General features: G+C 32.3%; 1 long non-coding RNA gene across 1 annotated transcript; it reads left to right on the plus strand.

Annotated features, from left to right (window-relative positions):
• Positions 1-23,210: 23,210 nt before the first annotated feature.
• Positions 23,211-23,978, plus strand: LOC141703967 (uncharacterized). Its single transcript, XR_012567767.1, has 3 exons — positions 23,211-23,336; positions 23,482-23,699; positions 23,805-23,978. It is a non-coding gene; the product is annotated as an uncharacterized LOC141703967 (long non-coding RNA).
• Positions 23,979-24,662: the final 684 nt, after the last annotated feature.

Raw genomic sequence — 24,662 nt, forward strand, 5'->3', positions numbered from 1 at the left:
ATGGTTAGGGTTTGAAAACTCAAAAACCTAAACCCATCATAATACACACATAATCCATGTGATTTTAAGCAAAACCAGGTAGAGAGAGGAGAGAGAAGAGTCGTGGGAAGGGGAGAGAGAACCGGTCAGATCTAAGAAAGGGGAAAGGGAGAGGTATTGGGGGAATGAAAATTAGAAGGGAGGGGGAAATGAAAATTAAAGGGGGGCAAAACCAAAAATTGTGTGAAAAACGAAAATTTAACCAAGAAAGATTTTAAGAAATTAATTATTTAATCAAGAAAGATTCTTAATTTTCGGAGTTGCAATTCTATTCGATTTTCATTATAAAATCATACAAGATAAATTTAAAATTTTTTGAATAATTTTTTATATGATTACAATCGATATATCTCAATACAGTTGGATCTTCGAAAATATCATTTAAAAAAATTACCATGTTGATAGGAAAATATCTCAATAATTTTTTCATATAACTAAAATTGATATATCTTAACATCCATACGGTTGGATCTTTAAAAAAATCATTTTAAAAATTAATCTTGTAAATCGGGAACGAGTCTCGTTGTTGGGAGGGGTACTTTTACCGGATTTTTTTAATCCTGACATGCAAAATGAATTTCAATTTTTTTAATATTTTTTTCATATGACTAAAATTGATATATCCTAACATCCGTACGGTTGGATCGTCGAAAAAATCATTTGAAAAATTAATCTTGTAAATCGGGAACGAGTCTCGTTGTCGGGAGGGGTACTTTTACCGGATTTTTCTAATCCTGACATGCAAAATGAATTTCAAATTTTTTAATAATTTTTTATTATGACTAAAATTGATATATCTTAACATCCGTATGGTTGGATCGTCGAAAAATCATTTTAAAAAATTAATCCTGTAAATCGGGAACGAGTCTCGTTGTCGGAAATGGTACTTTACCAGATTTTTCTAATCTTGACATGCAAAATGAATTTCAAATTTTTTAATAATTTTTTCTTATAACTAAAATCGATATATTTTAACATCCGTATGGTTGGATCGTCGAAAAATCATTTTAAAAAATTAATCATGTAAATCGGGAACGAGTCTCGTTGTCGGGAGGGGTACTTTTACCTGATTTTTCTAATCCTGACATGCAAAATGAATTTCAAATTTTTTAATAATTTTTTCTTATGACTAAAATCGATATATCTTAAGATCCGTACGGTTGGATCGTCGAAAAATAATTTAAAAAAATTAATCTTGTAAATCGGGAACGAGTCTCGTTGTTGGGAGGGGTACTTTTACCAGATTTTTCTAATCCTGACATGCAAAATTAATTTCAAATTTTTTTATAATTTTTTCTTATGAGTAAAATCGATATATCTTAACATCCGTACGGTTGGATCGTCAAAAAATCATTTTAAAAAATTAATCCTGTAAATCGGGAACGAGTCTCGTTGTCGGGAGGGGTACTTTTACTAGATTTTTCTAATCCTAACATGCAAAATGAATTTCAAATTTTTTAATAATTTTTTCTTATGACTAAAATCTATATATCTTAACATCCGTACGGTTGGATCGTCAAAAAATCATTTTAAAAAATTAATCCTGTAAATCGATATATCGTGAAGGAACCTTGTTTGAGAAAGTACGCCTTCTACTAGATTTTTGTTATAATTTCATGCAAGATATATTTAAAAAATTTAAATTATTTTTTTACATGAATAAAATTAATATATATCAATATCCGTACAACAATTTAATATGTATGAAACTCTTTTTTGTTATATGTTATTATGAGTAATATTCGTAAGTTAACACCATTAACGTCTGTATGAAATCTACAAAACCAACAAATTGATATTATGAGTTATATTTTTAACTTAATCTACATGTTATGTCCTCATCAATGTGATAATCTAGTTGACGCTATTAATATTCGTGTAACGTCTAATCCAAATAGGTAAAAGAATTCAAAAATCTATGAAAAAGATGATTTCAAATCTTAATAAACACAAATTAATTTGGTATAAGTTATCGGTTACTCCTATAAATTAATAAACGATGGCATATAATTATTCCGAAATTTTCTTAAAAACTAGTAAAAGTATAGACAACGATTTTTTCTAAAATCATGTTGTGGTAAGTTACTTTACATAAGTGTTTTTTAGGAAATATCGTTGTTGGAATTCTATAACGGTTTTTTCTTTAAGATTGTTGTAGTATTATAAATTTTACAACAGATTATAAATATCGATAACGGTTGTCTGAATGTTACAAGTGTTTTATTTTAAAAATACTTGTATAAGGTAGATTAATACAACGTGCTTTTTCGAAAAACACTTGTTTGAATTGAACAATTAACAATGTAAATTTGAAGTGTAATTATTAGGTATATTTGTAGGTTAGCACACATATGATATGCCGAATAATATTATAACGAGTTATATCTGAAAAGTAGCACTATTAACATTCGTATATAATGTCAACTAAATCCGGATATCGTTACTATGACTTATATCTGTAAGTTAGTATATAGATTATGTGCTGCTTTATGTTGTTATGAGTAATATTCGTAAGTTAACGCCATTAACGTCTGTATGAAGTCTACAAAAACAACAAATATATATTACGAGTTATATTTTTAACTTAATCTACATGTTATGTCCTCATCGATGTGATAATCTAGTTGACGCTATTAATATTCATGTAACGTCTAATCCGAATAGGTAAAAGAATTCAAAAAATATATGAAAAAGATGATTTCAAATCTGAATAAACAAAAATTAATTTGGTGTAAGTTATTGGTTACTCGTATAAATTAATAAACGGTGGCATATAATTATTCCGAAAAAAAATTAAAAGCTAGTAAAAGTATAGACAACGGTTTTTTCTAAAATCATGTTGTGGTAAGTTACTTTACATAAGTGTTTTTTCGGAAATACCGTTGTTGGAATTCTACAACGGTTTTTTCTTTAAGATTGTTGTAGTATTATAAATTTTACAACAGATTATAAATATCGATAATGGTTGTCTGAATGTTACAAGTGTTTTATTTTAAAAATACTTGTATAAGGTAGATTAATACAACGTGCTTTTTCGAAAAACACTTGTGTGAATTGAACAATTAACAATGTAAATTTGAAGTGTAATTATTAGGTATATTTATAGGTTAGCACACATATGATACGCCGAATAATATTATAACGAGTTATATCTGAAAAGTAGCACTATTAACATTCGTAGATAATGTCAACTAAATCCTAATATCGTTATTATGACTTATATCTGTAAGTTAGTATATAGATTATGTGTTGCTTTATGTTATTATGAGTAATATTCGTAAGTTAACGCTATTAACGTCCGTACGAAGTCCACAAAACCAACAAATAGATATTATGAGTTACATTTTTAACTTAATCTACACGTTATGTCCTCATCAATGTGATTATCTGTTGACGCTATTAATATTCGTCTAACGTCTAATACTAATAGGTAAAAGAATTCAAAATTCTATGAAAAAGGTGATTTCAAATCTTAATAAACACAAATTAATTTGGTGTAAGTTATTGGTTACTCGTATAAATTAATAAACGGTGGCATATAATTATTCCGAAAAAAAAATAAAAACTAGTAAAAGTATAGACAACGGTTTTTCCTAAAATCTTGTTGTGGTAAGTTACTTTACATAAGCGTTTTTTAGGAAATACCGTTGTTGGAATTGTACAACGATTTTTTCTTTAAGATTGTTGCAGTATTATAAATTTTACAACAGATTATAAATATCGATAACGGTTGTCTGACTGTTACAAGTGTTTTATTTTAAAAAAACTTGTATAAGTTAGATTAATACAACGTGTTTTGTCGAAAAACACTTGTTTGAATTGAACAATTAACAATATAAATTTGAAGTACTTGTGATTATTTTTTTGTTAATTATAAAGTAGATAATTAAACTATTTTGAAATATAAAATTTAAATATATAATCTGGATGAAAGTGGATTTAATTAGAATTTGTAGTTTTAAAAAAATTTAAAATTAATTGTTTGGAATTGTTTTTTAAATTGTTTACTATTTTTATTGTAATAAATCAGACAACGGTTTATTTGAACATTTTGTTATGCAACATGTTTTTAAATTTGGTAAGAAAGACAATTGTTTTAAGAATTTGACCATTGTCTGATATAGGTGGTATACAATATAGGTAAAACACTTGTCAATGAGGTATCATTTAGACAACACCTAATTTGTACATTGTGCGATTCAAGCTTAAATAACCAATAGAAAAAACACATGTCTCATTTCCACAACTGTTAAACTAGACGTTATCTCAATCATTTTCAGACAATGCATTCTAAAACTCGTTGTGCAAACTTACTCATTTGCACAACATCACTTTAGAAAGGATTGTCTGTCTCTATCAACTAGACAATGGATTTTAAAGCGTTGTATTAATGCTAAAGCCTTCCCATTCGCACAACACCTTGATTTCGAAAACACTTGTCTGATTTGTTTTACTAGACAACATTTTTTAATTGCTTGTAGTAATCAACGTCAGACAACACCAGTTTTTTGGTTGCAGAAAAACCGTTGTATGAAAAATTCGGGCAACACTTTTTTGGTCGAGTGTTGTCTGATCGGTGTTGTCTGATTGCATTTTTGTTGTAGTGGTTTAATAAGTACGCAAATATTACCTTTGTCAACATTTGCCCACTTGTATTAATATTTTCTACCGTCACTGGTAAAACTCTTATGTGATTTCCCACTTCCATTCCCCAGCTTGTTACTTTCTCATTACCGAAAGATCCACATGTAACGATTTCCTGGTTAACCAACTGTAGAATTCTACAGGAGTAAATTACCAGGAAAGAATAATTAATATCATAAACTCCCTTTTTTTTCTAAATTTAATATCTGAAGAATCTTATTGTCCTGTAGAAACTGTTAAAGCCAGAAAGGGGTTTTATACAAAAGGACATAATTTTGGAAATGAATGTCTACTAAAATATTACAAAGACTTATAGAAAGATATATATTGCATACGAATTTTACATACACTACACACATATATATATATATAAATATAAATTGATGAGATCATTTTCAAGTGATAAAAGTTGTGACAAGTCAACTAATCAATGATCCTTCTTGCACTGAAGTCCTTATATGAAAGAACTTGAGTGATCCTCCAATATATATAAAACATATGAAAGTTACCAAATACCAAGTATGATATCCTTTTAACTAAAATATATTCGTTTGAAACGTGACGTAATACAATGTACACAACTCACCTTTGACTCGACATATTTGTCAAGCTTCTCAGCTTGCTCAATATACCTGTATTAAAAGGATGTGCTTGATTGTTTGTTCCACGAGTGAATCAATACTACGCTATAATATTATGCAAATTACATTAAATGATGAACATTGAGGCCTCTCCTTTTGTTTATTACACTTACTATAACTTGCAGATGATAATGCTTTTGGTAACTTGTCATGCATTATTGGCTCCAGATGTACGAATGGAGTAATTTGCAGTTTCTCTTCAATAATGGAAGAATGTTATTTTAATGAATAATCCGCTGAAGAGATGCCATGTGCATCATTGGTGTGAGGCTCTAAAACTTTGTCAAATGTCAGCAGGGAGTTTACTGATCCCGATATAGTATCCTCATGCTTAACTTCACTAGCATTTATGCAAGCTTCAGCCACCACTGCTTCCAATAGATGTTCGGCACATGAGTTCTCTATCGTAAGATTACTAGTGCAAGTTCTGTCATCAGGTATCTGAACAAATATTTCAGTCTTCCGTTTCTTATGTTTTGCGCATAGTGCTTCATGAATCTCATAGTCAATAGGAAAATACAAACACATATCACACTTATTTATGTGATTACCCTCTCTATATTAATCTTCCCAGTTGTAGCCATTGAGTAAAGATAGATCATCATGATTCTCTATGCCCACTACCGAGTCCCAAAAACCACTACTACTGTTATATTTCTTGCTGACAACATTTTCATTTATATGTTGCAAATATTTTGCAAGATAAGATTCAAGTGGATCCAAACTTTCAAAAACCCTCGAGATTGACTTCTCAGGTTTCTAATTCGTATTCCTAACTTCCATCTTCTTTACGTATTCATATTAGTAACTGACTTCTCAGGTTTTTCAGGTTGCTGCATTATTAAAACAATAATATTGCGGCATTTATCCAACTTTTCCTTTTCATCACCCTCTCTTATCAGGGTTCTAATTTTCTCGTCTTGCCATTTAAGTGTATCAATGAAAGTTTATTTCACTGTGTTTGTAGGTGTATATAAAGTGTAAGAATATGATGAAGTCATGTAGAAACATACCCAAATATTTAGAAATGGAAAGTTGAGGAAGTAGGTTGGGCCGCGTGCGAGTGTTAACTTTACATTAATATGATATTTTTTTCTTTGGGCCAAACCGCACGAATTGATTTTTAGGCACATCCCAAAATGTCATACTAACCGAGTTAACTCGCTGCTTATTAACAACCAATCTGCCTCTCCCACAAATGATGTAGGACAACTCCTAACAGTCTCCCCTTTATACATCGAGAACGACACTTGCTAAAACTGCCACCTGATTGTGTGATATAGCTCCCCCTTAACTCATACTGGAATAGCCCATACTGGAAGGCCTACTTGCCTCCCCTTTAGGTGCATCTTGAAATAGTCTATACACCGCTTCTTATGGAGCTCATTTGAAATTCGTATGGACCATTATAACCTGAAATTCCTATACCACTTGTTGGCCTTACTATAAAGAAATTAACTCTACATTAAGATAATATTATCCACTTTTGGTTGAGCCGGCTTAGATTTTTTATTTGGCACATCCCAAAAGGCCTCATTACTAATGTGGAATTAAGGCCCGCTTAACACCGTCCAACAAGTGGTATTAGAGTTTCAGGTTATATTAGTCCATAAGTTTCTCAAATGAGGTCCCTAGGAAAAGAAAGATAGGCTACCCTAGTATTGGCCAAAGGAGGACACAATCAAGCCTTCTAGTATGGGTTTAAAAAAGGCAGATAGCCAGATGGATTTTAGTATGGGTCAAGGTTGAGCCAGAATATCATACAAGGTGGAAGATTTGGAAGGTGTCGAGTTTGACGTGTGAAAGGAGATATTGTTAGGAGTTGTACACTACAAGAAATATTGAATCAGACAATGATTTTCCACCGTTGTCTAAAAGATGAATTTTTCGTTGTCTATCCGGGGGCGGTGTGTTTGGCACTCATACAATGGTTACGCACCATTGTAACAAATACATCACACAACCGAATATAAAACCATTGTCTCTTTTTATTCACACAATGCATATGACCCTTTATAATATTCTACAAACAACAGTTTTTTAGCCGTTGTAACAATTTACAGGCACAATAGTTAAAAATAGTGTTATGAGAATTGACTCCTACAACAGTTTATGTATTTATTTCATCTAGTTACACAATGGTTTTTATTAAGAAATAAATGTATGAGATACTTTACACAACGGTTTTTTATTTTTTGGGTATTGTGTTTTAGCTATGCTCACAACAGCTTTACGCAATGGTGTAAAAGATTTAAACCATTACAAATAATATCAAAAGACAACAGTTTTTAAAAAAAACTATGTGCACTGAGACATACAATGGTTTTTATCATTTTTAATGTGGCTTTCACACAACTGTTTATAAAATTAATCTCATTATTTAAATTAAACCAGTTTTCAAATAAAATGGTATTATAATAATTCAATTATTATTTCACAATTGAAATTAAATTTACAATACAATGGTTCTCTACAAGAATTACAATTATAACTTAAAATCTATTTCTACTAATGCTCATTAATGTACACATTTTAATCAGCTTGGCTATTGAAAACATCAAGTCCCATTTCCTGTTGGATCAGTGGCTGGCAAGTCAAGCTGGATGCCGTCGAATTCCCTCTTAAATCTGTCTTTATAGCTTGCGTAAATCATTTTGCTCCTTACCTTGGACACCTTTACAACCATATACAGATCATAAATAAATGAACTTAACCAAATGGAATGCAAATAAAGCAAATTTAAGACCTTGCATTTTGTACTTACCATTCAATGAAGAAAATTCTGCTCTTCTGCCAATTCTCTACGGTCACAAAATCATAGTCATAAATCGCATAATGACACTCATCTTCAGGAAGGCTAGCTTCATAAACATATATTGAATGTAAAATCTCATGTACTCAATGCAAGAAAAGTATAACACGAGTTCACAGAGCAATTACCTGCCGAAAAGGTACATATGAAGGTAAATACGGCACTCAACGTCATGTTCTACTATCCCTAAAGTAGAACCCACCTTTGACAATACCTATTGTTGATGATCATTGATAAAATTCTAATTCTTTATAATATAAACAGAGCATACATATATTAGTCTAGTAAATTAGTATCAATTTCTCCATTCTTACTAGTATATTCCTGTCACCACTCCAGGAATCATTTACATCATTACTTCCTGGAGATATTGGCTCCCTTCCTCTCCTGCTAAAGCCAGAGCCTTTATCCCTCATACACATTTCTGAACAAACAAAAGACTTTTTTGTAATTATAAAAAGATTATTGAATAATAGTGTTTATATTATAGACAGATAGGTGAGAAGCAAACCTTGTTTATTACTGTCAATTTCACTATCATTATCTTCAGAAGTAAGAATTAAATACTACTATATCACAAGGTAAATCACCTGTGTTGCCATAAGCATGTGTATATAACTTATCCATAATGATTGTTTACAATGTTCAAAGAAGAAGAAAAACCCAGAGAGAACGAAACATAAAATTAACAGCAAAGGATATTTTTTCTTATTGCCTAAATCACTTGCTCTATCATGAAAATGAGTGAGCCGCAACATTTCTGATTCAAGCCACTGGATCATAAACATTATACATCTTTAGTATTAAAATGAAGTACAGTTATGTATAATGCATTAAAAGAACAAAACTAATAAAGATAACTGCTTCAAGACCACAGCCCTAGATCTGCACAAGGCGGTTCTGAATCCAGTCGGTTTAAAAAAAAACATAACAGTCCTAGTATATGTAGCATAGGCAGAACAACTTTTGCAAAATAACATACATATGTCCATTATCTAGATACAATCTACAAAACCTGTGTAGATATATCTACTATATAATTCAATTATGTGGCCTGACAAGGAAATCTAGATACTAAAAGCCGTTCATAACAGGAAAATTGTTTTTGCTGAATCATTTGCAATCAAGTTAATAACATGCTTGCTTCTCTGAAAATATTAGATTACAAACGAAAATACTTGTGGAAAAAGAATTAAGAAAGTATGAAAAATAGGTAAGAGTCACAAATAGTATATGCTAGTATTCTTAAAAAAACTAGCAGAAGTATGAAGCTGATCAATTTGAAATGTTTCATATTTTCAAGTTATTCAGCTTGGAAATGGAGAAGGAAATTAAGGTCACACAGAAAATAATCATCACAGTATATGTCGGACTCAAAGTATGAAGTTGTACCATTGAATTATCTGTAATATCCAGAAAACGTGTCCCTCTCCAATTTCATCTGGAAGTCATAAATTAATTTGATCTATTACTACCTGTGGCGCGTTGAAGAAGAGAAACAGCTCCTCCCTCAGCATTTGAGTACTTCTTGTATATGAGATTTCAGCTTATTCTCTGCTGCACCTGAGTGGAACCTAACCGGTTCTTTAGCACATTCCCTGTGTTTAACAACCACAAAATTAACACACATATATAAGTGTCATTCACTCAAAATTATGGCTGAAGAACACTATGGAATTTAGACAGAGGAGTTTTTTGTGTAAAATAGAGGACCATCAATTTTAAAAATCTCCAATTAGTTAAACCAAAACCCATAAATAATCAGAACAAAACTCCAAATAAAGCATATATATTTACCAATTCATTCAGATGCCCATTTTAAAGCCCAAATTACCTTCAAAATCAGCTAAAATTAGTAATTTCCATTTAACCAGCAAGAACTAAGAAGAACAAAATTCAATGTCTACTGTATGGCCAATACCAATTCCTCTAATACCACAACTAACTTTCTGAAATCACACAAATCACAAATAGGGGTCAGCAAGATTTATCAAGAATTCAAAAGGGTACATCAAAAATCCAATAATTAACATAAAATATGAACCTGGATAGGAAACTAAAGAGTATCTTGAATGACCGGCGATGAAGATTGGATTTTGTGGAGGAGTAAGAAGATTGGCCATGTCTGAGCAGAAGAGGAAGAGGGGTAAGCCTACTAGTAAATATCAATGCAAATTGCCTCACCTTCCAAGCACTATCGATACTCTCATCTTTGGTCTCGTCAAAATTGTCATTCCAATTATATCTTCAACATTGTAGAGGGAGATGGTTAGGGTTTGAAAACTCAAAAATCTAAACCCATCATAATACACACTTAATCCACGGCAAAACCATGTAGAGAGAGGACAGAGAGAAAAGTCGTGGGAGAGACATGGAAGAGTAGAAAGAGGAGAAGAAGAGGGGTCAGATCTAAAGAAAGGGGAAGGGGGAGGTAAGGGGGGGAATAAAAATTAGAAGGAAGGGGGAAATGAAAATTAAAGGGGAAAAACAAAAATGGTGTGAAAAATGAAAAAATCATTTTTCAATTTTTAATAATTTTTTCATATGACTAAAATTGATATATCTTAACATCCGTACGGTTGGATAAATTTTCCTTTAAAACTCAAGGAAGATAAATTTTGAAATTTTTTATTATTTTTTTACATGGCTAAAATAAATATATTTTAACATTTGGATCGTCCAAAAAACCATTTCAAAAATTATTTCGATAATCAGCAACGAATCTTGTTTTAGGGAGTTGTACTTTTACCTCATTTTCCTTAAAAACTCAAACAAGATAAATTTTATTTATTTATTTTTCTACGTGGCTAAAATCAATATATGTTAAGATCTTTAAGGTTGGATCGCCCAAAAAATCATTTGAAAAATTTATTTTGTTAATCGGCAACGAATCTTGTTTTAAGAAGTTGTACTTTTACCTCATTTTCCTTTAAAACTCAAGGAAGATAAATTTTGAAATTATTTATTATTTTTTTACATGGCTAAAATCAATATATTTTAACATCCGTACGGTTGGATCGTCCAAAAAATCATTCAAAAAAATTATTTCGTTAATCGGCATCGAATCTTGTTTTAGGGAGTAGTACTTTTACCTCATTTTCCTTAAAAATACAAACAAGATAAATTTTAAATTTTTTTATTATTTTTTTACATGGCTAAAATCAATACATGTTAACATCCGTACGGTTTGATCGTCGAAAAAATCATTTCAAAAAATTATTTCGTTAATCGGCAACAAATCTTGTTTTAGGGAGTTGTATTTTTACCTCATTTTCCTTTAAAACTTAAGAAAGATAAATTTTGAAATTTTTTATTATTTTTTTACATGGCTAAAATCAATATATTTTAACATCCGTACGGTTGGATCGTCCAAAAAATCATTCAAAAAAATTATTTCGTTAATCGGCATCGAATCTTGTTTTAGGGAGTAGTACTTTTACCTCATTTTCCTTAAAAAAACAAACAAGATAAATTTTATTTTTTTTTTTTATTTTTTTACATGGCTAAAATCAATATATGTTAACATCCGTACGGTTTGATCGTCGAAAAAATTATTTCAAAAAATTATTTCGTTAATCGGCAACGAATCTTATTTTAGGGAGTTGTACTTTTACCTCATTTTCCTTTAAAACTCAAGGAAGATAAATTTTGAAATTTTTTATTATTTTTTTACATGGCTAAAATCAATATATTTTAACATCCGTACGGTTGGATCGTCCAAAAAATCATTCAAAAAATTTATTTCGTTAATCGACATCGAATCTTGATTTAGGGAGTAGTACTTTTACCTCATTTTCCTTAAAAACACAAACAAGATAAATTTTATTTTTATTATTTTTTTTGCATGGCTAAAATCAATATATGTCAACATTCGTACGGTTTGATCATCGAAAAATCATTTCAAAAAATTATTTCGTTAATCGACAACGAATCTTGTTTTAGGGAGTTGTACTTTTACCTCAATTTCCTTTAAAACTCAAGGAAGATAAATTTTGAAATTTTTTATTATTTTTTTACATGGCTAAAATCAATATATTTTAATATCCGTACGGTTGGATCATCCAAAAAATCATTCAAAAAATTTATTTCGTTAATCGGCATCGAATCTTGTTTTAGGGAGTAGTACTTTTACCTCATTTTCCTTAAAAACACAAACGAGATAAATTTAAATTTTTTTATTATTTTTTTACATGGCTAAAATCAATATATGTTAACATCCGTACGGTTTGATCGTCGAAAAAATTATTTCAAAAAATTATTTCGTTAATCGGCAACGAATCTTGTTTTAGGGAGTTGTACTTTTACCTCATTTTCCTTTAAAACTCAAGGAAGATAAATTTTGAAATTTTTTATTATTTTTTTACATGGCTAAAATAAATATATTTTAACATCTGTATGGTTGGATCGTCCAAAAAATATTTTGAAAAAATATGTCCTTAATGAGCAATGAATCTTATTTCACGGAGTTGTACTTTTACCTTATTTTTCTTATAAAGTCAAGCAAGATAAATTTTAAAATTTTTTAAATTTTTTTACATGGCTAAAATTAATATATTTTAACATCCGTACGGTTAGATCGTCCAAAAAATTATTTCAAAAATTATTTCATTAATCAACAACGAATCTTGTTTTAGAGAATTGTACTTTAACCTCATTTTCCTTAAAAACTCAAGCAAGATAAAATTTATTTTATTTTTATTTTTTTACGTGGCTAAAATCAATATATGTTAAGATCCGTACGGTTGGATCGCCCAAAAAATTATTTGAAAAATTTATTTCGTTAATCGGCAACGAATCTTGTTTTAGGAAGTTGTACTTTTACCTCATTTTCCTTATAGAGTCAAGCAAGATAAATTTTGAAATTTTTTTTTATTTTTTTACATGGCTAAAATCAATATATGTTAACATCCGTACGGTTTGATCGTCGAAAAAATTATTTCAAAAAATTATTTCGTTAATCGGCAACGAATCTTATTTTAGGGAGTTGTACTTTTACCTCATTTTCCTTTAAAACTCAAGGAAGATAAATTTTGAAATTTTTTAGTATTTTTTTACATGGCTAAAATCAATATATTTTAACATCCGTACGGTTGGATCGTCCAAAAAATCATTCAAAAAATTTATTTCGTTAATCGACATCGAATCTTGATTTAGGGAGTAGTACTTTTACCTCATTTTCCTTAAAAACACAAACAAGATAAATTTTATTTTTATTATTTTTTTTGCATGGCTAAAATCAATATATGTTAACATTCGTACGGTTTGATCGTCGAAAAAATCATTTCAAAAAATCATTTCGTTAATCGACAACGAATCTTATTTTAGGGAGTTGTACTTTTACCTCAATTTCCTTTAAAACTCAAGGAAGATAAATTTTGAAATTTTTTATTATTTTTTTACATGGCTAAAATCAATATATTTTAATATCCGTACGGTTGGATCATCCAAAAAATCATTCAAAAAATTTATTTCGTTAATCGGCATCGAATCTTGTTTTAGGGAGTAGTACTTTTACCTCATTTTCCTTAAAAACACAAACGAGATAAATTTAAATTTTTTTATTATTTTTTTACATGGCTAAAATCAATATATGTTAACATCCGTACGGTTTGATCGTCGAAAAAATCATTTCAAAAAATTATTTCGTTAATCGACAAAGAATCTTGTTTTAGGGAGTTGTACTTTTACCTCATTTTCCTTTAAAACTTAAGGAAGATAAATTTTGAAATTTTTTATTATTTTTTTACATGGCTAAAATAAATATATTTTAACATCCGTATGGTTGGATCGTCCAAAAAATATTTTGAAAAAATATGATTTCGACTCGTTTAAGCTGCAACATCGTTCCTTTCTTCTCTCACCGTACAACCACCCTCTCCATCGCAACCGACGACCACTCCATCCCGTTCTCCGGCCAAAACTCCATTTTTTTCCGATGAACCTCCTCGGAGAATCGTTTCTTACCAAATCGTGAACCAAAATTCACAAAACATATAGGAAATCAAAGCTATAGACTGCTATAATCATTCCCAACAGTTCATATAATCAAAAATATCTAAAATTCTAAAAAAAAATAAATCAAAAACACTAAAACCCATGAACTCGGCACATCGATTTAGGGGTTATAAAATTAAAATTAAAATACCTAATCACTCCTAGGACTACAACAAAATTAACTGCATCAACCAAACAATCAAATGATTCTTCACAATCAAAAACCGAAATTCATGCCAAGAACATAAAAATTGATTTTGAGATTAATCGAACCTCAGTTGTTGATATTAATATCAATAGATTCGTCTCTTCACAAGGATTGTATCGGTTACTCGAACTTTTACAATGGATTAGTGAATCTCCTAAAATGATGGATTGATCTTCTCCCTCCTCTAAGAACATACTTGTCACCGACACTTTCTAATTTAATTAAACTGATTTTTAATAATTAATTAACTAAAAATTAATATTAATTCAGCTATTTATAGTAGTGAAAATAATACCCCTAAATAAAATTAAGGGGCTAATTACAAACCTAATAAAAATATTTGGCCCCAATTTTTATAATTTTTGGGTATTAATAATGAATTTTTAAATATCCAATAAATACAAAATAAATGCTAAAAATTCCCAATAAATGTGAATATTACAAAAATGCAAAGAATAATGATATATAATAATTTCATGATCATATAAAAATAAAAATGTGATTTTTATGGGGCTTTTGGTACCCGAAGAGGTCCGGAAAAGTCATCTTTCGCGAAAAAGGTAAATTTGTAAAACGTTTAGGGGTTCAGAATAGCGATATGATACAGGTCGTTTTGGCAAAATAGGGCCAAGGATTTTATTTGAAATACGGGCTTTAAAACTCTATTTGAGCTATACGGGTTTTGATATAAAACATATAACTTATGATAAAATACTCAATACATATCTGAATCACATTCTGATCGAAACAGACGACACGTAGCACATAGCAATTAGGGTTTAATGACTCAACACATTTAATCACATAATAATACACATAAATATCTTTATTATAATATAATACGAGCGTAATTTTCTCGGTCGTTACATTCTCCCCCCTTAACAGGATTCTGTCCTCAAAATCACGCTATGAAAATAACTGAGGATACCTTTCTAACATATCACTCTCAAGCTCCCAGGTTGATTCTTCAACCACTCGGTTTCTCCACAAAACTCTCACTAATGGTACAAACTTATTTCTTAATACCCTCTCTTGCCGATCTAGAATTTTTATCGGCTGTTCTATATAAGATAAATCTGCTTGAAGTTCTATTGGCTCATATTCTATTACATGTCTTGTGTCAGGGTTGTACTTCTTAAGCATAGATACATGAAACACATTATAAATATGCTCCATATGGGGTGGTAAAGCTAATCCGTACGCAACTTTTCCGACTTTCTTCAAAATTTTAAATGGTCCGTCGTAACGAGGTTTCAATTTTCCCTTGTTACCAAACCTAGTTAATCCTTTCCATGGCGATACTTTTAGCAGTACATGTTCCCCTTCTTGATAGTCCACATCTTTTCTGGATTGATCTGCATATTTATGCTTTCAATTCTGTGCTGCTTCAAGTCGCTTACGGATAAGTTCTACTTTTTCCTTGGTCTGCTGAATCAGTTCTGGACTTAGAATCTTGCATTCTCCAACTTCATCCCAACATGTAGGTGATCTACATTTTCTTCCATATAAAGCTTCGTAAGGTGGCATCCCGATACTCGCTTGATAGCTGTTATTGTAAGAAAATTCCACTAGAGGTAAATATTCGTCCCAATTGCCCTTAAAATCTATCGCGCATACACATATCATATCTTCAATGGTCTGAATAGTCCTTTCACTTTGCCCTTCCGTCTGTGGATGAGAAGCGGTACTCATGTTTAACTTGGTTCCTAGACATTCTTGGAATTGTCTCCAAAATCTTGAATTGAAACGGGGATCTCGATCCGATACAATAGATACGGGTACTCCACGACGCATTATGATTTCCTTGAGATATAAGTGCACTAACTTGTCCAGTGAAAACCTTTCGTTGATCGGAAGGAAATGTGCTGACTTCGTTAATCGATCAATGATAACCCAAATTACATCATGATTTGCTTTCGTCCTTGGAATTCCTACTACGAAATCCATAGCTAAGTGCTCCCATTTCCATTCGGGAATATCTAGTGGTTGTAGTAATCCGCTAGGGCATTGATGTTCAACTTTCACTCCTTGGCACGTATCACACTTACTAACCCATCCCGCTATTTCTTTCTTCATATCTGGCGACCAAAAGTTTTCCTTCAGGTCTCTCTACCTCTTTGTGCTTCCGGGATGAATCGAATATCTTGAGCTATGAGCATCTTGTAAAATTTCCGCTTTCAGTTCCGGTACATTAGGTATCCTAATTCTTGAAGCAACTCGAAAAATTTCTTTGGCATCCTTCTGACTGGTAATCTCTTCTCCTTATAAATTGTTGGTTTTATGATCCATTACTTCTTCCTGACACCTTCTTATCTTCTCCAATAATTCTGGCTGAAAGGTCATGGCGTAAATCATTTCGGTAGAGCTTTCTGGAACACGAACTGCAATATCCAGTTTATCGAATTCCTTGATTAAATCTTCCGAAGATGTTAACAGGTTCAATCATTCCTTTCGACTCAACGCATCTGCTACTACATTAGCTTTGCCTGGATGATAATTGATTGAAACATTGTAATCCTTGATTAACTCTAGCCAGCATCGCTGTCGCATATTGAGTTCCTTCTGCGTGAAAATATATTTCAAGGTTTTATGGTCCGTGTAAATCCCACATCTTTCGCCGTATAGATAGGGTCTCCAGAGTTTTAGTGCGAATACGATTGCTGCTAGTTCAAGATTGTGCGTCGGATATTTCTGTTCATGTGGCTTTAGTTGTCTAGAAGCGTATGCGATCACGTTGCCATGTTGCATCAAAACACATCCTAATCCTCGATAAGAAGCGTCGCTGTTTATGAGAAATTCTCCTTGATCGTCAGGTAAAATAAGTACAGGTGCGGTTACTAATCGATTCTTCAATTCTTAGAAACTTGCTTCACATTTCTCGTTCCATTTGAACTTTTCATTCTTTCGTGTCAACTTCATCAATGGGGTGGCTATCTTTGTAAAATCCTTAACAAATCTTCTGTAGTAACCTGCTAATCCCAAGAAACTTCGGACTTCCGTTGGAGTCTTTGGTCTTTCCCAATTTAGAATAGCTACAATCTTCGCTGGATCCACTTGAATTCCTTCAACACTGATGATATGTCCTAAAAATTGCACTTCCTTCAACCAAAATTCACATTTTGAAAATTTCGCATAGAGCTGTTCCTTTCGTAATATCTCCAATGTCATTCTTAAGTGCGCCGCATGTTCTTCTTCTGTCTTCGAATAAATCAAGATGTCATCAATAAATACAATTATAAACTTATCTAGATACTTCTTGAAAACTCGGTTCATCAAATCCATAAATGCTGCAGGTGCATTAGTTAATCGAAAAGTCATCACGAGAAATTCATAGTGTCCGTATCTCGTTCTGAACGCAGTCTTTGGAATATCTTCTGCCTTGATCCTTAACTGATGATAGCCTGATCGTAAGTCGATTTTCGAAAACCATGCTGCTCCTTTCAGTTGATCAAATAAGTCATCAATACGAGGCAAAGGATATTTATTCTTGATAGTTAACTTGTTCAGCCCACAATAATCAATACATAGTCGCATGCTACCGTCCTTCTTTTTCACGAACAATACTGGTGCGCCCCATGGGGATACACTCGGCCTTATAATTCCTTTGTCGAGAAGATCCTGCAATTGCTTTGCTAATTCTTTCATTTCAACAGGCGCCATTTGATATGGAGCTTTTGAAATTGGTTCAGTCCCTGGTGCGAAATCAATAGTGAATTTGATTTCTTGATCCGGAGGTAGTCCTGGAAGTTCATCTGGAAAGATATCGGGAAACTCATAAACTACAAGAATATCTTCAATCTTCGGGCTCTCTTTTTTGGTGTCCAACACTGTAGGCTAAGTAAGCTTGACATCCTTGACGTAGCAATCGTTTTGTCTACATTATTGTTAAGAATTTCTGCTTTTGTTTTTCACCTTTAAATGTTACCGTTGTATTTTCTTTAGTCTGCAATTTCACCTTCTTATTTGCGCAATCAATCTGACCATTATTACTAGCTAGCCAATCTATTCCTAAAATAACATCAAATTCTCCTAACCTGAAAGATATCAAGTCAACTGAGAAATTACATCTTCCTATCTCAATATCATAATCTGGACATACTCGATCTACCATAACCTGATCATCATTTGCTAATTTTATGACTAGCACTTCATCTAACAAATGTACCTCATAATCTATCTTAGAAATAAAATCTTCAGAAATATAAGATTTCGTAGCTCCTGAATCAATCAATACTTGAGCATTTACGAAATTTACAGGAAGCGTACCTGCAACCACATTCGGACTCTGTACCACTTCTTTCATTGGCATGTTGAAAGTCCTTGACCTGGGCTAATTTTGTGGTGGTAGTGGTGGCAGAGGTAATGCTAAAACCCTTGGAATGCTAGCGGCCATTGTAACTCCTCTGCAGTCCTTAGCGATATATCCTTTTCTTCCGTACTGGAAACAAGTGATCTCTGTCTTTCCTATCGGACATTCTCCACAAATTGTGTCCCTTTTGCTTACACTTGAAACACGTGACATTTGGCTTGTTGCAAATCCCAGTATGCTTCTTACCACATGTTCTTCAATCAGGTATAAAAGGTCGAATAAGTTTCTGCTAATTTGGGGCTGGAAGTCGGTTACCCGTCCTCTGGTTGCCCTGTTCTGGTCTCCTGGCATTTACTTTTCCCCGGGCTTGAAATCCCGGCCTTCTGTTGAAATAGTTCTAGGAATTTCCTGGTTCCTTCTCTTTCTGAGCTGTTTCACTCTCACCTTCAATGATCACGGCCTTCTGAACAACAGCCGTATAAGTCGTTAGCTCAAATACTGCTACCCTACTATGAATCCATGGATTCAGGCCCTGCTGAAATCTCTTGGCCCGCTTTTCATCCGTATCTACTTGCTCAGGAACGAATCTAGCCAATTCAGTGAACTTGGTTTCATAATCCGGGATCGATAAATTGTCTTGCTTCAGTTCCAGGTATTTAATCTCCAACTGATTCTTCATGTAGCGAGGAAAATATTTCTCCGGGAAAAGATCAGTGAATCTATCCCAAGTCACAACACTTTCTCCTTCCAAAGCTTTCTTTGATTCCCACCAGTAATTGGCTTCGCCTTTCAAAAAGTAGCTGGCAAAATCCGTCTTCTGTTCTTCCTCAACTTTAACCAACGTAAAAGCCTTTTCCATCTCCTTCAGCCAAGCTCTCGCTTTTATAGGATCTATGGAATCGGAAAATTCCGGAGGCTTTACCGACTGAAATTGCTTGAAAGTAACTACAGGTGCTGCTGGTGGTACTTGATGTTCTGGATGAGCGGCTTGCTGTAGCATTTGTTGTTGAAACTGCTGTTGTTGCTGTTGCATCTGTTGCTGCATCATCAGCATCTGCTGTGGCATAAGATGAAATATCTGATCCATATGATTGTTATCATTCTGGCCCTCAGTATTTCCGTTAGACGAGTCGGGTCTTGCTTTTCTTTTGGGTGCCATATTTCTGATAATAAAACAATTGGTTCTTTTAATAACAATTTACTAAACAGGTGATACAGAGTAGAAACAGTCTTTATAATATTAAAACAACGTTAAAACAGTTGATATGGGAAAGAAAACAATTTATCAAATATCTAAAATAAGTGAGTAAAAACAGTGCAATGTTTAAATAAATCATTTTCAAATAATTTTAAATTTTGAAAATATAAAGGGTACAACATGATTGTAAATAAAAAAACATTTTTAAAATATGCGACTGTAAAACGATAAAATAATTGTAAATGCTTAAATGACTGGAAAAATAAAATAAAGAAAACGTGAAAAGGTTCATCTTATATATATATATAGGTAGGACACCAGCTGCAGGTGTCAATGCTTGATACAAAAGTCTATAATATGTTAGTCGTTCCGCTACTGTTATCAGTCAAAACTAGTAGCTACACTCATACAAACTAGTCATACAATACTACACTGCATCTATCTACAGATAATATACGAGATACAACACTCCACTGTCTGCTGAGATCAGAATCCAGGTGGCACACGGCTCAGCTCCTCCTGCAAAGCCTCTAATACTGCCGCTGTGAGTCTCATCGCCCTGTGATATGCTGCCTCTGTACATATGTCCTGCTGTCTCAAGTCAGTAAACTGCTGAGAACCAGCCCTATGGATCCGGCGTAGTCTCTCTCTCAAGATGTAGTCTGGTCGGAGTGCTCGAACTAGACCGTCCTCCTGTGTCTCAAACAACTCAAAAATCTTCCTACACCGATCCTGCCATCTGACCCTCTCCTCTCTCTCTGACTGGTACCGCTGATATAGAACCGTGCGAGGCTCACGAAGATCTGTACGGGAACTTCGAAAAGGCAATGGTAATGGCTGATCCACCACTACCTCATCCATAAACTCTGGCTGCGGAAACTGGTATACCCCGGGCACAGGGGCATAGATAGCTAGTGGTGCAGGAAACAAAACAGGCTGCTCCTGGGGTGCATATACAGGTGGCTCTTACTCTGGCTCCATCTGGGGAATCTCTGGAATCTCAGGCTATGGCACGGAACCTGTGGCTCTAAGTCCTTTCACTGTGGAATGTCAACCATATCAGGAACATCAAACATCGGAAACTCCAAAGGTGGAAAGTCAGGTATCTCTGGCTCAAAATATGGAAAGTAATCAATAAAATCTGGTACCTCTGGGGCAGGCAACTTATCTGGTGCTGGACCCTGTGGTAGATGTGGAGGTGGTGGTAATGGAGAGAATACCTACAATGATGTTGGGGCTAGTACTGGTGTTGCTACTTGGTCTGACTCGGTCCGCTCCGCAGATGACGACAAAGAAGCCATCTAATATACATGACAATAATAACGCAAAAACAATCATATCACAATCCTAAAACTCATAACTTCTAATCACATAAACAAACAACCCTAACATTCCTACTTCTATCTTATATGATCTTTCTATCTGAATTAATTCTAATGTTCTTGTTTTCAAGGGTCAAAACCTATGCTCTGATGCCAACTGTAACACCCTCCAAATCCGGGGTATAGATTTGGGGCATTATTAATTTTAACTACTCACTAAACCTGCACAAGCGGAATATAAGTATAATAATTACCCCGAACTACTGCTACTCATCAGGATCTTTTAAGGTTAAGAGTTGAAAACAAGAACGACACACTAACTTTATTACAAACCAGTTCAAAAATAATCTGTCTCAAGAACTCTCTTTTATTACAAAACTTTATTCTATCTACATTTCTCATCAAACAACTTTTATTAAAACCAACACTACTACTTATCCTCCTACACATGATCTGGTAACTCAAAACTCTCTTCTGGGATAGGGATGAACACTCTTGGTATAAGAGGGTCCCACTGCTTGACTCGCTTCTTGATTATGCAGGTTCTGATGGGGTTCATTCTCTACCTCGACTGAAAAATAAATACGAATAACAATAAAAGGGGGTGAGCTAAAAATTGCTCAACAAGCCTGCAATAATATATGTGGTAACAAGAGAAAATAAATGAATCGAATTCTGATGGTTTGAACAACCATTTGTATCTGTATGGAATAATAAAGTGCCATTACTGGCGAGTGCCAAATGAATGGGACTGGAAATAAGAACTAACTATGCACTATAACCTGCTGATCAGTCAGGATATAGTGTGGATCTATACCCAACTGCATAGACCCAACCAACATAGGGAGTACTCAGACAACTACGGCCTATTAATTAATGGTCTGGGTAAAACCCAGTCTGTATCGTAACCATCCAGTCCAAAGTTGAGCATCCGGAACAATCGGAATGCTTTCGATGTATCCCAACATCAGGATATATCATAATATATGTAACAAGGGTGAAAATATTGGAATATCACTGCAAGAAATTGTACTTTTACCTACAAATAATTTACCTACCATTATCTATTGGTAGTTAAAAACTACCTTTACCTACACATTTATAATTGTAGAATTTAATGGTGTATAAAAGTAAAATACTCAACTTACTTATATGTGCAACGTTATCAAACCAAATTTGACGCTGGTAACCAGTGATGAGGACATTACCTGTCACTCTTCCTTTACCTACACATTACGTGTCACTCTTCCTTCATAAATATCTTCCGTTATAATCATGTTTTTTAATTTTTTAATTTTAATTTTTTAAACAAACTTAAAAATAATATGTAATTTTATTACGTAATATTATTTTAATTAAAATATTCAAGCAAGTTCACTTTCATATTTTTTTGTCTGGTTTATATTTAAAATTATCAATTAACACAAATACTGTTATTAGTGTCGCATCATGATATTCATGAGTTTATCTATTTTATATATTTAAAATTTTAGAAATTCTTTTTATAAATAAATTAAAAAAAAAATTTAAATAAAATTTTTAACGAATAAAACTTTTAAACAAATTATGTATCCTACAATTCTAACTAAAATACAAAATTCTACTCTATCCTAAAATATATGCATATTAATCATTGCAAGAAACGTTATATTGAAATTAAACTAATGATTCTCAAAAATAAACATAAGACACAAATAGTATTGTACATTCGAACATTTAGAACTAATAGAATTTACAATAAATTATTAATATCTTATATAAAATTACAAATTTATTTTTTCATAAGTATTAAAATAGTAAACAAATATATAATTATAAATAAAAATAAAATAAAATTTTACAAAATTTTGTAAAATATAGTTACGTATATTACATCTTTTTGTGTTAAGAAAATTCTTCAAATTTTTACAAATATAAAATAAGCTAATTTATTTTATTCTAAGGTAAATAATACTTTTTTGGAGATAAATTCATTCCCATAAAAAATGAGTGAATAACAGAAGATATTGTTATGCACATAATGGGTGGCATGGTATTCGCTAACAGTTGGGTTGTTTCACAAAGGAAGAGGTGTATTTATTTAGACTAGTAATATGATGATATAAGCGGAGTAGTAGTTTCGTGCCAATATGGATCTCAAATCTCTCTCCAGGTCTCCCTTGTACACAGGTATCAAGTTTTAGCTTTACCACGTATATTTTCATCCATCTATTATTTTCTTAAAATATAAATACATGTTGATTATTATATATCAATATTATTTATATGTATTTGGTTAGTGTGCGTCTAATGTCTAATGCTTGTTGACTTTCAGAATTGATAAAAGTGAATGCTTCAAAGAGATTCTCGTTTTACAAATTACAATGGTGGTTTTGAGTACTGATCTTGTCCCCCGAAACAAAGCTATACTCGGGTTGGAGTAATAACACAGAATATATTTTTGAAGATAAGAAAGTTACTCTCATGTATCAAACATCCAGAATGTGTGGGAAATATTCGTTCTAAACTACCAACCGATTGATTAATTTGGAGGTGTTCCATTTCTACCTTTTTAATTGCATTTATTTGTCTCTAATTTCATTAATCCACAATTCAAGGAAGTTTGAGTAGTGAATTTTAATGTTGGTTTCTTTACAGGAATCATGACGAAAATTCTGGATAAATAGAAGTCTTGAAGAGTGATAGTTATCTCAAATGAAAATGGTCCGAGCTTACTTGCTCATTCTAGTTCATGAAAGATATGCAAGATAATGCCTAATAGAATTTGAAGATTGAATTGTATTATTTTTATTGTAAATCTTTAAATTCTATTCCGTGCGTACATTTTACATGTTAATAAATTATTTCATGTTTTTTCAAATTTACACATTTCAATTTTATGTATTTAATATTAAAGTTAATTGAAAGAAAACAATTATATATCATGGCCTAATCTCGGACACGAATTGACTTTTTCCGACCACTCATGTTACAAACTTCTAAAACTATGTGGATCACTCGTGAGCCACCACATGGGTTTCAACGTGGAAATAACTTATTGCAATATACTTGTGACTTGTCATCGATGACTCATCTTTCATGATTTGGAAAAGTAGGGACCACTTTATATTTTACCTACCAATTGAATAAATGTAGGTAAAGACTATTTCTCCACCAACCTTTACCTACCAATCGCTACCAATATTTTATTAGTGGGTAAAACTCTTTACCTACACATAAAGTATTTTTACCTACCTTTATAATGTGTAGGTAAAAGCCAAATTTCTTGTAGTGTATGAATAGAGGATTCAATAAATTGGGAGAAATCAAGAATCGAAATGAAATAGAAACAAGAATCAATAACTGTGTATCAGTGTATATGAACAAGAATTATCAATGTATAATTGATATGAAAAGTAGGATATATTTCACTATTCTGAATTTAGAATAGGGGAAAAATTTGCCTGGCGCGTACTTAACCTGGTTCAACACACCGTCTTCGGTCTCCTGCTTGAT

The sequence above is a fragment of the Apium graveolens genome, unplaced genomic scaffold (assembly GCF_009905375.1).
Source record: "Apium graveolens cultivar Ventura unplaced genomic scaffold, ASM990537v1 ctg7258, whole genome shotgun sequence".
In the NCBI taxonomy this organism is placed as follows: Eukaryota; Viridiplantae; Streptophyta; class Magnoliopsida; order Apiales; family Apiaceae; genus Apium; species Apium graveolens.